The sequence below is a fragment of the Sinocyclocheilus grahami genome, unplaced genomic scaffold, assembly GCF_001515645.1.
Source record: "Sinocyclocheilus grahami isolate Dianchi unplaced genomic scaffold, SAMN03320097.WGS_v1.1 scaffold901.1, whole genome shotgun sequence".
NCBI classification, from domain to species: Eukaryota; Metazoa; Chordata; class Actinopteri; order Cypriniformes; family Cyprinidae; genus Sinocyclocheilus; species Sinocyclocheilus grahami.
The window spans coordinates 245,132-258,825 of record NW_015506080.1 but is presented as its reverse complement, the minus strand read 5'-3'; the positions used below and the strand labels follow the sequence as shown (position 1 = coordinate 258,825).

The window sequence follows — 13,694 nt, the reverse complement described above, 5'->3', positions numbered from 1 at the left end:
AATACGGCTGATTCCTTTGTGTTCAATGGAAGAAAAAAATTCATACAAAATGTATTTGTATGAATGCACATGAATACAAATTTGTATTAGATAGATATATCAACTTGTATTAGATAGATATATCAACAACTTTGCATGAATAGTTTTATTTATCGTTGCAATGTTGATTGTAGGTCTTTCCCTCACTAAAGCTGTTAAGTACGCAGTCACTTTTTTTTTTTGTCCAATTTTCAAATTTTTTCATTTTTTTGGTTTCAAATAATGTTCATAATTTTGTGATTCATCTTGGTTGGCTTTGTTCATGGTTTATTTGCTTCAATTAAGACTTTTTAAAAGTGTACATGTAAAAAATAATGAAAACAACAACTTTGGAACCAACGCCATGCACTGAAAAAGTGGGCGGGAACTAATGGCACAAATGCACTGTATAATTATTGTTGTTATGATTATAAATAAGATAAATTGCCAATGACTTGATTTGTGTTCCATTGGAGGATTCCTACCAAATATTGATGAAGAATTATTTATATAGCCTAGTATTGATAATAACATGACATAATTTTAAAGTCAGCATGAGAAGGACATTTTAATAGCCTTTTCTTCTCTATTGTGATGCCTGTTCTATGGAGGACCAAGAGTGCCACTTAAAAATAAAATTAAGAATCAATTTATCAATTTAACAATTCAAACATAATGTATAGAAATAAATTACTTTTTAAATGGACAAATTAATACACATATTTAAAGTTGTTTATTTAATTTGTGTTTTTAAATGTAGTTTAATAAACCATAAAAACTAATAAAAAAATATTTTTTGTGTGTATTAAATAGGCTATGTGTATTAATTTGACCATTTAAAAAAGTGATTTATTTATATACATTATGTTTGAATTATTAAATTGATTCTTCATTTTTATTTTTAAGTGGCACTCCTGGGGCTCCATAATGTTCGAGTGAAAGCTTCTCCAACAAGAAAAATGTAGGGCGGGACTTATTTTTGTCCATTGGAAATTGATTGGATCGTTGAGGTTTGCCGCGATCTCATGGGAGTGACAGGTCGTGCCAGTAGACACGTCATCACAGAAGACATGTTGGAAGAGGGCGAGTCGTTTAAAAATAATAATAAAAATAATTATGATGTGCACGGGAAAATCATTTATAAATAAATACTGCAATATTCCATAAAAATAAAAATGATCAATTTTGATTTCATGGTGCCTTTAATTTCTCGGATAACCTATCCATTTAAAAGGCCATTTCAACAGGCTTCAAAAAATGATGATAAGCTGCGTTCAATTAAATTAGTGATATCAAAGCATATCTATTTATGGATTAAACCAAGAAAAGCCTTTAGGATGAGAGACACGCTGTGAGGCGGAAGAAGATGAATTCTGCATGTAAATGCAGGTGATTGTGCCAACACACACACACACACACACACACACACCTGTTAATGCCAGATCCAGTACCTGAGCTGATTTGCCGGCAGGGTTATTTACTCATTCTGGTACTGAGCGTTACACACACACACACACACACACACACACATCCATAGGTAGGGCATAAACTCAATCAGGTTGAGATGAAGTCTGCTGGACTTGCGGCTGGATTCTAATGAAACTGCATTATTTATAGCGCGATCTGACAGGGATGCCTCGGCCATTACACCCATAATGGCTCTTGTGGATATTGATGAATACTTGTCTATATTTGTATTCACGTGGGGAACCAATGTCACATCTCCCCGGTTACCCTGGATACTGGCGTCGGCTAAATGACCCAACGATAACAGATAACAATGGCAGCACTGTTCAAAGAGAGAGTTTTGAGCCCGCGGGAGAGGGGAGCCAGATAAACACCCCCGGGGTGAGGACGAGAGGGGAGAGGGAAAGCGAAGGAGGAGGAGTAAATACACAATTGGTGAAGTAGCATTAGCATTGTTCACACATCCCCAGCCTCATCTCTCCTTCTCCCCTCCTCCCTCTCACGGCCTCTCTTCCCTTCTTGCTGCAGCGTTGCCATGGTGACCAAGAAATGTGGGAATACCTCTGTCCTTCAGAGAGAGGGAGCAAGAGGGAAGTTGGGAACGCGATGCAAGGAGGAAAGCGCGCAGGGGTGAGAAGCGGTCGAGGGGACCGTGAGCGAGAGATGCGAATAGACACGGTAAGTCAAGACAAACGAGACCTGCAGACGGTCCGGGGAGCAGCCGAAGCTGTGGCTCTCAAGCAGAAACCATGACATTTTGAGGAGAGTCATCAGCGTGACTCAAGTAGGACACATTTCCTGAGCCCCCAAAGCGTTGGGTTTATCTCTCCTTCTCACATTTCTCACACTACTTCCTCATGCTATGGCGAGGCTGTCGTTACTATGACGACAGGCGGCCTAAAATAGTTAGCGCTCACCCCCTGCTTTCTCTGTGGCGCTGTTTCTTTCCTCTTAAGATACCTCCCAGCAAACATCCCCACCCAGCCAAATTTCCGCCATACTGCTCACTTTACTGTGGGACGCAATCCGGAGGGGCGCTTTCTCTCTCTTATTCAGCTTCACTTTACTTTTCTCCTCCCTTCATCCCCACTCTCGCTGCAAAGATTGCATTCAGATTCATTTTATTGGCAGCTTGTGTTTCCATGGCAACATCTTAAAACCATGGCAACTATTTGAACTGAGCCAAACGCTCTTTCAAAACTGCTGCATTCATTCCCCCCTCTCTCTCTGAGCGTCTAGTCAGCCAGTGAATGCGTATGCATGCGACTGTGGGTATAAATGAGCATGCCACTTGTTAGCATGTGAACGCTGATGTGAATGCTGGAGTATGCCTACAAACGCATGCAGATTCCACAGGCGCTACAGTCGCGTCCCATGTGATCAAAAGGCATGATCAAACTGGAATTTGACTGAATACCATCAGGTGGGAAATGTGCAGTCATGCCACTGGATGTCAAACAACATAGCTAACAACAACCTATGACAGATCGTACAGGTCAGAGTAGAAATACGGTTTATACACTATATAAACCGTAGTATACCGTATATAGTTTACGGTTAAAAAATGATCAAGAAATATCTAGGCTGCATGGTTTATGCTGGTGGAACAAAACTAGTGTCAAATGACTATTCTGGCCACAGCAGATTGTTGACTGGACATCTGAAATCAGGAAGTAAAGTTCCCACCCTGCTGAAGCCAGCCTGTGCTGGTTTAAGGTGGGTGTAGGCTAACTGGTTTAAATGGATCAATCTGGTGTTCAGCTGGTTTTAGCTGGTTGGTCAACTGGTCTCTGAGACTGACCAGGTAAAGAATCGGTCAAAACCTGAAATGTCCCGGCTGGAAGATCAGCTAAAACCAGCCAACCTGCTTTGGCTGGTCTTGGCGGTGTTTTTCCAACGTGATCTCATGATAATTCGTATGTATTTTACGTAAAATGTGGTTCTATAAAACGTACATTTACTTACGTTTTTACAGGCACTAAAATGTACAATACTGACGTGTTTTCAGCATTTTAACGTACAATACTGACGTATTGACGACACCTAAAAATGAATCCTTATGAATATTGAAATCGCGGCATTAATTGTATTAGTTTTTAGTTGTCATATGAATTAACTTGTTTTCAATTGCATTATTAAATTGTTTACTTATGAAATTATAACATTTCGTTTTGTTGTGATTTCTGCTGCCAGCTCGTTTCCAAGAATATGCCTACGTAATGTTAAACACGACTTCACTTTAAACCTTAAAATAAATAAAATTTCTGCAATGTTTAACCTTTACTTCTCTTGTAATGTTTACTTTGATTGTCATGGGCCACAAAAGGCGTTTTCTCCGACATGCTGTGACTGAAAATATAACTATAAAATACACCAAAAACGCAACATAATTATGAAATGAAACTATTTTATTAGTGCGCTGTAATCCAAATCTTCCGAATCCATACGACTGCGAGGAACAGACCCAAATCCAAGCCTTTTTTTCGTCGATCTTCTTCTCCATCCCGAGCAGCGAGCCCAGTGACCGGGAGCAGCAAAGCCGCGCTGCCTGATGCGCTCTTTACAAATTCAAATGTTGCCGCTTCAAACGACAGGTTTTACGGCAGGATAATCGAACGCTCATTGGCTCTCGCCTGCATTCGTCACAGATTGCGACATGCCGTGTTTCTGGTGAGGTGTGTTTGAATGATGCGCACGCGCCTTCACGAGTTCACGGAGTGGATCATCTTACTAATAAATATGTGGAAAAACAGATGAGCCCAAAATATGAACTTTAGAAGTCGCTGTCTTAATCCAGAAGCGCTTTCTACATTACAGTTTTTCAAGCCGCTCGCTTGAGACAGCAGATCCTTCCTGATAGGGGTCGGCCAGGCCGGCGCTACCAGCAGCTCTGTCAGGTCCGGGAACCAAGTTTTTTTGCCTTTTCTATGTGTAAAAACACCAAGGGAAGGTCGTCGCGGAGAATACGCCGAATAGTAAATCTGTTAATGTCACTGATTAAACCCACTGACTCTCACTCAATAAAAGAATCACATTGCTGTGTGTTTTTGAAAGTTTTGATTTGGTTGGTTTAATAGTTAACATTACCTTCTTTGCGAGCATGACTCTCACTCTCACTAGGCTTGTGAATTAGCAGAACTTGGAACAGAACAGGGGACTTTCTAAAATGCTTTAAGTGGCTTACTGTACCAAGACAGTGATAAAAACAAAATTGTAAAGCATATACTATGTGCAGATATGCATATAAGATCAAAATGTGAACGCAACGCGTTTATTTACACGTTAAGCATTTCCCTTTCATATAAAGAACGCGCTTAATGCACCGAGACCGTGATATTTAAAGACCACATTCTGTACACACATCTTACTAATAAATATGTGGAAAAACAGATGAGCCCAAAATATGGTTCTAAAAATCTAAATTGCGTATTAATAAAATGATAAAAATGCATATTCGCTATAAAATGGGTAGGTTTAGATTTGGGGGTAGGTTAAGGGTTCTAAAAATCTAAATTGCGTATTAATAAAATGATAAAAATGCATATTCGCTATAAAATGGGTAGGTTTAGATTTGGGGGTAGGTTAAGGGTTCTAAAAATCTAAATTGCGTATTAATAAAATGATAAAAATGCATATTCGCTATAAAATGGGTAGGTTTAGATTTGGGGGTAGGTTAAGGGTTCTAAAAATCTAAATCGCTTATTGATAAAATGATAAAAAAAATGCATTGATATGAATATCTAAATTATATAAAATATACGTAAACATTTTTTTGTTCGTTTTAAACGTGGAAATACGTCTAAATTGAACGTTTTAGCATGATTAAAAACGTACAAAAGTGTACGTTTTGTGCTTGTAAATGTTACGTATTAATACCTACGTATAAACAAGACCAGGCTGATTTTTCAGCAGGGCATGTTTGGGTGTAATCACTGAATGATCCAGGTCCATTTGATGTTTAAACAGTTACCATGTTAAAGGTGTATACCATTTACCAGGGCAATCAATACAATAAACAAGCAATCGATACTGTATTATTTTTTTTTACATTATATACACTTTTTTCACATCAAGTCACATCAAAATTAAAAATAAATAAGTCAAAAACAGCAACTACAATGATATTTGTGACAAACATTTTTATTATTATTATAGAGTGCATATTTTGCAATAAACTAAAAGCATTGTTTCTATAGAATCAACAACTTTAAATGAATTGGTTTATATTTCACCAGCATTTTTTATTTTATGGTCATACGCTTCATGGGATTCTAGTACTTTCCCTCACTTAAGTTCGTAATGTTCACCTTGTAGTTGGTTGATTTTGGAATGAAACCCACTAGTATTTTCTGTTTCAAACTTTCACATAGCATCTTTAGGTTATACTAACATTAAAAATTCAAATCCAGATTTAGATTTTCAAAGATTTATTTTTTTTTAAAATGATAATTTTTTCCCCAAAATGCAATAAATCCATTGAATCAATATAAAAGTTATTTTTCATATTGAAACTGTTGAAAATACACAAAGTAAGTTGATCCCCATATGACAGCCTCTGAACTTGGTCAATTCTAATCTTATTAATAGCTTACGTTTCTTCGCCACCGCAGAAACCACCATCAATGCCGTCAAAATTATTAATTTTTTTAGGGCTGCAAGATAAATTGCATGCGATTGTCATGCGCATCTCGTCAGTAAAGCCGGTTCTGTTATTAGTAGTAAATCTCCATCACGTGCTTTCAGATGGAGCGGGATTTAATGCACAGAGCCATAAATCACTGACAAGCTACGCAATATCGCTTTTATACTCGAAGGCGGTTCATCATATATATACAAATATTTAAGCATTTTGAAAGTGTAGGTATCGTTTGTGGTGTTGCATGGGAGAAGGCAGTTCCCACAAGCTCTTTTGGTGTGATTTACTGGCTGCAACGCTTTGATGAGGATTTTCTGCACCGTATCATGGGTAATGTAGCTTTTCATCATGATTATTTAAAAAAAAAAAAAAAATTTTAAATAATGTGAACAGTTCGGTCTTTAAAGGTTTAAAAGTTAAAAATTATTTTTTTTAAATAAATAATTTTTTTACTTACACTAAATAGTCACCTACTTTAAGTCAACAAATATCCAGTTAACACTACAGATGTAATCAAGTTCTCAGGCATTTAAAAAAAAAAAAACTTATCCATTTTTGAAGCCTTCCTGAAGCAGCAAACGTTTTATGTTCCTGTATTTGCAATCTTTTCGTCAGTTCTCATTTGTCCCAAAAGCCTGCAGTATATGTACAACACCGATTTTGTTTTTTGCTTGTAGACATCACATGCCATTTAGTCTAATTTCATCAAAAGTTCTGCTAATTTCAGCTCAGTCTGGCTGACTGGATATAAATCCAATGTTCATACATTTGTAAGGGAAACCAGTCAATTTAGCTCAAAGGGAATCATTTATGATTTTATTGGGAATTTGGACAGAATCACTGTTTTACGGCTGATCACTGAGTCGGCCAGAGATTCATTGAACGAGCCATATAATATCAATTCTGCAATGGATATTAATATCCAAAGTATAGTGAAAACACTTTATTAGCACAGTAACAAGATCGGCAGTTTAAGGCATTAACTTGTAAGCACAAAACACAAGATACTTATTTTCAATACCAATAAGACTTTATTGGATACATCTAAGATATATAAACTAGTCGAACACAAACACACAAGTTGCAGGAAGAGGGAAAGAACGAGTTTGAGAGAATGAAAATGTGAAATCCCAAGTTTACAGAAATATGCAATTGCATAGACCTGAACAACCATCAATCACTTAATTAACCCTTGAATGGAGTTCCTCAATGAAGTTAATTTATTAAAATGCACCAGTTCAGCTAGAATCTGGAGGTACTTGCGTTGCCTGTGTAGGGTGGTTCCCTTTGTCATCATTGCAGAAAAGGGGGTTTCCCCGAGGTTGCTGATTGGCTGGAAGTTCAGTAGTCGTTGAAGTGACGTCTTGGGAAGCCAGTGGTTGGGAGTTGGCTGAAGATGCGGAGTTGTGGGCTGGTTGAAGTTGAGGCCAAACTTAACTCAGAACACGAAACTCTCAACGGAAAAGAAAAGAAATTAAAGTAGAGGAGCAAACGTAACGAGACTAGATAGGTTTTCTTCTCATGGTTTTAGAGGAGCAACTGGCGTGCAAGCCAGAGCACGCTCAAAGAGCGCTAAAAAGCAGTGTCAAAACACGATGGCTAAAACTATGACTAAAAAGCTAGAAGCATAATTTGATGGTGTCCTGAAGTATTTAAACTGGGCTTTTGGACACATCCCAAATCTTGTCTTGACCATTTAGACAATGTCTTTGCTCAGGGTGTTGCATGTTTCTCCTCCCAATACATAAATCAACATGTCATCTCATCAGTCACATGGTCCGAATTTTCCCACTCTTGCAGAGTATAATTTTGGACATGATTTCTATAACAAGAATATGATACATTTGACGAAGAATTGATTGGAAGAAACGTTTCAAGCAAGAAGATTCAAACACACACACACACACACATGAATATGAACCCTTAAGCTATTAAATAGTTATTGAAAAGACATACACAATAAGTGATTAGAACATGATAGTCAAATGTGTGGGTTACATACATATGGAGTTAAGCAATGGACTGATATTCGTTTATAAGTCTTTTTGGTGCATCTACATCTGTAAAAGACAGTTTCTGTGCCATTCTGTGAACATAAGGAAATGTTCTGTGAAGACCAGAGGTTAAAAGGTTTCTTAAGGAATCTCAGTTTGGTCTTTGTCTTCTAGGTGGGGGAAACCACCCAACGCAGTTTCTACTAATGATTTTCCTCATGTGATGGTCATTATATGCTGTCTTTCACCATTAATCTTGGTTACTTGCCCCAAATTTGACAATCTCCTTCCTACGTTGGGATTTTCAAGAAGTCTTCTTTTGTTTAATGTTGCTAGCTGTTCTGTGAAAGAGTTGGTTGGTTAGGCTTGCTTCAGACTGGCTGGCGCTAGGATCTGATTTACGATCATCCTGTTGTCTTGGGCCCCTTTGTAGAATTCGGCTCTTTGGGTTGTTCAACACCAATCTGACCGATTCTTAAATTGTCTGAATCAGGCTGATACCCTACACATTGTACAGTATCTGGAGAGATGTGAGGAACAGTAATGACCTTTCCACCTCTCTACTAATTATCATGTATGAACTCTTGCTCTACAGCATTAATGATTAAACATGAAGGTGTACTTGCTCTCACTGTCCCAGAGCAGGAGGACAATGGATGGGGAACAAGAATCTCCCAAGAGCAACGTTTTGTTCTAAGACAATTACACAACAGTTTTTGAACTAAATTTGTGTTTTAGAACTTCAAATATGCCTAAATGAAATGCTCAGAAAAATCTCACCGAGTAATGAAGTGAAAAGTTGATTTGGGAATCTTGTCTTTTGTTAATAGGATCACACTGCTAATGGACTGCAGAGAAGATAAGCAGCTATATTATGTATTGTAATAAAAATTGCAAATAACATTTATTTTGATCTGCTCTGGCATCCTCACATTGCATTTCCTCAGTGGATAGTGTTCAGGGTGCAGAATGTTAAATACATTAGTGTGCTGTGAAAGACTGCCCTGTTCTTTCAGATCAGGTTCAAAAGAGCATCAATAAAAGATATTAAGGTATACAATTTTCCAAATAAGAAATAATCCAAATGAAGTAACCAATAATAAAAAAAAAAAATTAGGTTACATCTAAATCAAGTGTTGAGGAAGACCATGTAAATCTAGAAGACATGAAAGACTCACCAGGGGTTCTCAAACTTGGAAAAACATTATTAATAGTTTTAATGAGTGGATTTTCGGTATCCATTTAAATGGATTTAACATTTTTGAAATAAATTCACTCTAAATTATTTAAAAGGTTTAATGCTTGTTTGAGTGATCTTTGGTCTTTTGAATCATGTTGTATTTTATATTCAGGGCCTCATATCAGATCCTCAATCAGCATAAAGAGATGATGTAGTTAATTGTATGGCTGTTTTGAACAGCAATGAAGGTAATGTAGTGCCCTATCTATCTATAGTCCAATATCTGTTTATATATTTAAAAATAAAATAAAAAACCCACATAGTAGAAACATTTTGAACAGTGAAAAGATACAGCATGTTTAAAGTGATCTTGATACAGTTATTTTGGAAGTGTTTTCACATTTGTGGTTTAATGCAACCATGATACATGGCTGAGGGTCTCCACAGTTTTTAATCCACACATTTTTAAATCAACCAAAGCACTGATGGAAGTAGTGCAACGGACATCTTTTTACAAACTCTTCTGACATGTAATGACACATTTGTGTTCGACTGAGAGAACCGTTAGAACCAAAATGGACTCACAGCTGTTGTTGGTCTTCTTAACAGGGGGTAACCAATCATGAGCTTTAAAACAGCCATGAGAAATTGAATGAGTGGAAAAATGCAAATGCTTCTCTTTCTAACACACTGCCAGCAGTCACAGCACAGTGCACATTTACAAATGGCCCATAAGAGCTGAAGAAACGTATTGCTCAGCATAGCATCCTGAGATCAGTCAATGTTTGATCAAGAAAGCCAACCGTGTTTACTGGGATAAAAGAGAGCCAAAGAGATGCCCATAAAAGGATGTTAACTTGATGTTCCCTGTTTTCCAGAGGTGGGGGACCCAAGTTACATGACACAATTTAAGAACCACTGATTTCAACTCAGATATTTTCTGTGTCAACCCATTATTTACAGAAACCCATCCCTAAATGGCATGTAAAAACAAAACTCTGATTTGTCACCTAAGTGCCAGTCAGATTGTCTCCCTAATTTAAGTGAGTGGTAATCAAGCAAGATGGTAATGAGATAATCAAGTAAGCGATGGTTAAAAAAAAAAAAAAAAAAGTCGGTCAGAATTATTGGCACCCTTGGTAAATATGATCAAAGAAGGCTGTGAAAATAAATCTGCTATTGTTAATCATTTTGATCTTTTATTTAAAAAAATAAAATAAAATATATATATATAAAATAATAATTCACAAATATCTAACCTTTTATTGAACTAAAACAATTGAAAATGGGGGGGGGGAAAAAATCATATGAAATAAATGTTTTCTCAAATACACGGACACAATTATTGGTACCCCTAGAAATTCTTATGAGTAAAATATGTGAAGTATATTCCCATTCATATTTACAGTTGAGCATACCAGGGTGATTATGAACATGAAATTCTCCAGCCATGGCTTCCTGTTTCACAGGAATATAAACAGGAGGGAAAACAAAAGGCTAAATTCCCTTAATCATCCATCACAATGAGAAAAACCAAAGAATAAATGATGTGCAGCAGAAGGTAATTGAGCTTCACAAATTAGAAAGTGACTTTAAGAAAAGAGCTAGAGCAGTGAAAATTCCCATTTCCACCATCAGGGCAATAATTAAGAATTTCCAATCAACAGAAAATGTTACAAATCTGCCTGGAAGAGGACTTGTCTATATGGTCCTAATGCATGCTGAGGAGGAGAGTTTGAGCGGCTAAAGACTCTCCAAGGACCACAGCTGGAGAATTGCAGAAAATAGTTGAGTCTCAGGGTCAGAAAACCTTAAAAAAAAAAAAAAATAAATAAAAAAAATCAAACAGCACCTATACCACCACATGTTGTTTGGGAGGGTTTCAAGAAGAAAAAAATAAATAAAAATTGGAAAATGCTCTCATCCAAAAACAATCCCCAGCATATTCTGTGGTCAGACACGACTAGAACTTCAAATGGGACTGGCTTCTATGGTCAGATGTAACTAAAAAAAAATTTGCTTTTTAGCAACAAACACTCAAGATGGGTTTGGTGCACACAGGGATAAAAAGTACCCCATGTGTACAATGAAATATACTGCTCTATTTTTAATGTTGTGGGCCTATATTTCCGCTGGAGGTCCTGGACATCTTGTTTAAATACATGGCATCTTTGATTCAAATCAAATACCAACAGATAAATCAAAAAGTGACTGACTCCGTTAGAAATCTTATAATGAGCCATGTTTGGATCTTCCAACCGGACAATAATCCAAAAACAACACTTAAAAACAACACAAAAATGGGTCACTGGGCACAAAACCAAGCTTCTACTATGGCCATTCCAGTTCCCTGACCTGAACCATATAGAAAATGAGTGTGGTGAACTGAAGAGGAGAAATGCCATCATGGAGCTGGGAATCTGAAGGGTCTGGAGAGATTCTGGATGAAGGAATTGTCTCTGATCTCTTGTCAGGTGCTCTCTAACCTCACCAGGCATTATAGGAGAAAACTCAGAGCTGTTATTATGCCAAATGGAGGTTTCAAAAAGCATTGAATAAAAGGGTGCCATTAATGGTGTATTAGAGAAAAACATGTCATAATGATATCCCCCCCACATTTTAAATTCTAATATCCAATGAAATTAGATTTGTGAATTTAATTTTTTTTTTTTTTTTTTTCACAGTCTGCTTTGATCATTTATCAAGGGTGCCAATAATTCTGACCACGACTGTATGCATGTATGTATACACACAATATGCATAGCTTGAATTTTGGCTCACATTTTTAATAATTAATGAAAGCAGGATAAATCCAACCAATTATGTGTCTCTATAGTAGCCGATGTATTTTGTGGTCTAATGGAACAATTCATTTTCAAGTGTTGCTTCGGTCTCAATTTGTTTACAGGTTTTATATGCATAGTCCTACATAGTATTTTATTGATTTTGTTTGTATACGTCTACCATGTCAAGTAAGTTTTCAGCTATAAATATACTGCAAGAGTAAGTTTCCTCTTAAATATTTATAATTTATTATTCAGAAAATTCATAATTCCTGAGGGAAATTTTTAAACTGCAATTTTAGTTATAATTTTAAACTCAACTAATTACCGTTTGGTACCTCGACTTTACATGACTCTTAGGACACTCGACTTGCTTCACGTGACCGTGAGCCACTGACTTGACTTGTTTGATTGACTGATTGTGTTCACTACAGACCTAAGGACTTGAAACCCGGTTGTGACTTGCATATGAGCGACTAACTCCCACCTCTGCCGTTTTCCCACTGCGCCTGTGAGTGTGGATCTAAATTGGGTCCTGAGTCCCAGCATGATGCCGGATGAAAATGAGGATGTGTTTGCCTGTATGTACTGCGAAATTCTTTTTTTTCTCTTAAAAGTGAGATACCAGAAGTTGTCTTATGATTGTTCTGTTAAGACCAAGTCAATAAATGTTGGCATTTCAAGAAAACAGAAATGTAGACAATCCTCAGTGCATAAAAATAAACTAAATAAAATAGGTTGCAGAATTTGATCTTCTTTATAATTATGGGGGTACATTTACACACCTCTCAGTCTTAAGGCTTCCTGTCTGTTGTCTTTGCTCCCTTCCATTTTCATCCAGAAATAAAAAGCTTTTTTCCTTTTCTCCCACAGCCACTAAACTGTAATTAGTGTAATTCTTTTAATTAAAAGACCTCAAGAGTCTTTTTAGACAATCTGTGATATCAGATGAGCCCACACACCTACATCAGAAGTGTCACTGACAGTTAGCCAAACAGGGCAAAACCATGCAGGCTCCACAATTTGACGGTGTTCACATGGATTTGATGAACTCTTATGGCAGGCTGTCAAAGCGTTTTCAATAGGCAGATAAAAATGTCAAAACCTTGCCATCTTAATGAACAGAACAGCTGAGAAAATACACCACCACCATTAAATGTGGAAAAATTTGTATTTACGCATGTCCAACAGCATAAGGTATTTTATGTTTTGGCAAATTGGTGACCGTTCACACCAAGGTCAGCAACTATAACTACAACAAAAATATAGTTCTAAAAATCATTCTAAATTTAAAAGAAATATCAGAGTACGCCATTATAATGATAATGGCACAGAGAAAAAATAAATAAATAAATATTGGAATCACTTTAAAAAAAAAAATCCCAGTTAATGGATACATATATTTACAGCCAATCAGAATCCATCCTGGTTTAAAGAGCTCAAGCAGAATGTTTTATATATATATATATATATATATATATATATATGAGAGAGAGAGAGAGAGAGAGAGATCTTAGTTATCTTCATAGTTAAAGTTCTTGATGTGAACAGGCCTTAATTCACATGTTTTTCGTACAATCAACTTTATGCCCCATTTATGTTTAGCTTTAGGGGTG

At 36.7% G+C, this 13,694-nt stretch overlaps 1 long non-coding RNA gene across 2 annotated transcripts in view; it reads right to left on the bottom strand.

Annotated features, from left to right (window-relative positions):
* The window catches only part of LOC107563988 (uncharacterized), a 26,368-nt gene extending 24,820 nt beyond the window's left edge, over positions 1-1,548 (bottom strand). Inside the window, exon 1 of one of the 2 annotated variants that reach the window (XR_001606172.1) lies at positions 1,526-1,548. This is a non-coding gene — a long non-coding RNA (uncharacterized lncRNA). Of the gene's footprint in view, positions 1-1,429; positions 1,449-1,525 lie in introns of those variants that run through there. The other variant, XR_001606171.1, reaches the window with a different exon arrangement.
* Positions 1,549-13,694: the final 12,146 nt, after the last annotated feature.